The sequence below is a fragment of the Staurois parvus genome, unplaced genomic scaffold (genome assembly GCF_062004578.1).
Source record: "Staurois parvus isolate SC_StPar_1 unplaced genomic scaffold, SC_StPar_1.0 ptg000381l, whole genome shotgun sequence".
Lineage (NCBI taxonomy): Eukaryota > Metazoa > Chordata > Amphibia > Anura > Ranidae > Staurois > Staurois parvus.
In genome coordinates, this window is record NW_028318177.1 from 2,695,855 (window position 1) to 2,699,116 (window position 3,262).

Sequence of the window (3,262 nt, forward strand, 5' to 3'; positions counted from 1 at the left end):
CCCGTGGGCTAGAACTCCACTATTGCTAGAATCAGGAGATCTAGATCAGATTAGGGAAGAATATGTTCAAAAACTGATTGAAACATTAGACAATGTTGAAAGAAATGTTGCTCGCACCTCTCCTTTTTCTCCACAGGTTCCTACACATCCTTTTCAGGTTGGAGATATCGTAGTGGTCAAGCAGCTAGCCCAGAACAAGAAGGCCGGGTATCCTTTCGGGCCAGAGACCAGAGAGATAGTCACCAGAACCACAGTTTTAGTGGAGAATCAGCAAGCCTGGATCCATGCCAGCTGGGTGAACAGAGTCAACGTAGCCAAAGACAAAAGACACAGAGACAGGAGAGGACCAGGACAAGGTGGTGCCTATTAAAGGAGGTGAAGCAGGTGATACAAATCCTCGAAGAGTGAGTGAAGCCGGTAACAAAGTCTCTGAAAACAATCAAGATGAGCATTCTATTAGCCAAGGACTCTGGCAAACTATGGATTCTGCTGGGAGTGATTACATCTTTAGTGTTTACCCCAATATGGATAGTGACTAACTGCATATACTCCCCAGAGGATCTGGGTGCTGTTCAGGTTATATGTGGTCACAACAACAACGATAATAATAGCTCAGAAAACGCACACCCAATACACACTAGGACCAAGAGAGAAACCAATATACCAGCACAGAAACCACAGGTTGCTATTACCAGAGAGGGGAAGATTACTACATTGTGGTTCGATTCTTCTAACACCCATGTTGCTACCTTTTCCTTCACCTATGGAGACCTCACGGAAAGAGGGGATGAAGAGAGTAGCAGGAAAAGGGCGCACAAGAGGGAGGGAATAGGTTACATCTGTGTAACTGATTATTGGGGGAGTAACTGTGATTATTGGGGAGCAGTGGGATGGAACATAGGAAATGACTGGGGATACAAACCTGACGCTGCCATAAATAAGAAGGACAAGAACGGAAAATCCCTCATAAATAGAATGACTCTTACCAAGCCCAATGCCAAATATACGCTTACCATAGAAAATCCCAGCCCTAGTGATTCGGGAATGTATGTATTTGGATTATACTGGGGAGGGGGTATATCGGGCACAAGGGGGCAATTTAAGATACAAGACATGTATAACAACGATTACAATCCCCTGAGGCCACACATCAGTAGTTTTAGGGATATGATTGCCATCACTGATCCTTCTTTCGAAGATACCGTGGCAGTTGGAGACGGGATTCTTAGATGTAAATCTTTGGTTAGAATGGATGAGGTACAGTGCCCTGCAGCACAACAAGTCTAATTGTTATGTCTGTGGAGCAGCCACACCCCATGTGGGAACAGTGCCACTAAACCTTCCTGAAGATGTTCAAGAATGTTTCCCAAGTCTTTTTACAGGAACACATAAAAATGCTTCCTGTGAAACCTGGAAAGCAAAGTATCCCATAGTCACCAAAAACCCCAAACCAGGCGAAGGCTTGTAAATTTACCCAGGGAATTATACCTGCTATAGAGGAGTGGCAAGAAAGAGAAGTTTGGGAAATTTTACAAAAGGTTTTTGTCACACATACAGCAACATTTCATCTAGGCTTTTACAGAATCAGACACAATCTTTAGGTGATATCTACTGGATTTGTGGTGATGGTAGGATCAGGTCTAGATTGGAGGAATGGTCTGGTGAGTATGCTTTGGCCAAAGCTATTATGCCCCTGCATATCTTTAGTGAAATTCCCTCTGAGATCCCTGGAGATATAGCAGGAGGCACCCAGAGGCACAAGAGGGAGGCCCCGATGGGTAGTTTTGACCCACATGTTTATATAGACGCCATAGGGGTTCCAAGAGGGGTTCTGGATGAGTTTAAAGCCAGAGACCAGGTCAAAGCAGGTTTTGAGTCAATCATTCCAATCATTACCATCAACAAGAATGTTGATTGGATAAATTATATATATTACAATCAGCAGAGGTTTGTCAACTACACCAGGGACGCATTGAAGGGGATAGCGGAACAGTTGCAGGCTGACTCCGCCATGACCTTCCAAAATCGTATGGCCTTAGATATGATGCTTGCAGAGAAGGGTGGTGTGTGTGCAATTATAAAAGGAACCGGTACTTGCTGTACCTACATTCCAGACAACACTGGGCCAAATGGTAAGGTCACTATGGCGATAAAAAAATCTGATCTGTCAGAAGAATTGAAAAGGAACTCAGGGATCACTGACCCATGAGATCAATATTTTGGGTGGCTCAAGGGATGGAAGCAGCTGCTAGCACAAATGGGGGTGATTATTGTAGTTACCCTGATACTCATAGCCCTGATAGTGTGCTGTGTGATTCCCTGTATAAAGAGGCTTATGAACAAAGGTATAGATATGACTATGTATGAGGAAGAGATCAAAGAACAAACTGCCCCACTGAACCCAAAACCTAAGGAGTACCACAGTTATCTAGCCTAATACAGAAAGAAGCAGCAAAAGAACTATGTTGTATAAGGGGGAATAAAAAATCACGTATGTAAATAATGATTTAAGAGGGGATTGAAGGGAAATGTGTGTTTCTCGTTCCCCTCCATTTTGTTTTGTACTCCATGTTGATATAATTGTTTTATTTTATACCCAGAAAGAGTTAATGAAAATATGCTGTGTATGTATTATAGAACTGTACTCACAATATTCTTTTGTTTCTTATCTTAGCCTTGGAAGAGGCAGGGATAGTATCCAATTATTTCTTTGTACTAAACAGCACCTGCTTCTACTATGATACAGTTAAAAGTTAACCACGTTTGTTACATGGGAAAATCTAAATTGTTCACATACACAGCCTTGACAAGTATCCAGTAAAATTCCATTCTGTGATACAATATAAATGGAGTATAATGAAATAAAGATTTAGATTGTTCTTTGGAAGCTGGTGTGCGTGGATTTCTTTCTTGCAGAGAACAGTCTCTTGAGCGCAACGGGGGGGGGGGGGGGGCAAAACCTACCAGTGGTCTTAGAGGCACAAATCCCTTTCACCAACAAAACTGTTTATGCCAGCTTCATGTAGAAATTAGTGTTTTTGCAAACTTTACAAAAAAGCAGATAAGGTTTACTCTCATTTCTGACAAGTGGTAACCACAGCTTGGGCGTTGGGTCAGATTACAGCCATGGTCTGGGCGTTAGACCAGATATGGCATGACAGATAAAGCAGAAGAGTGAAAATGCAAACCTCATACAAATAATTGTTGAGTTAAGGTAAAAATAATGTACATGTATTTGATTGGATGGTCTGAGGGTGTGTTT

General features: G+C 42.3%; 1 pseudogene; it reads left to right on the forward strand.

Moving 5' to 3' along the window:
* The first annotated feature begins 444 nt into the window (after window positions 1-444).
* On the forward strand, window positions 445-2,887 carry LOC149455937 (uncharacterized; annotated as a pseudogene).
* The last annotated feature ends 375 nt before the right edge of the window (window positions 2,888-3,262 follow it).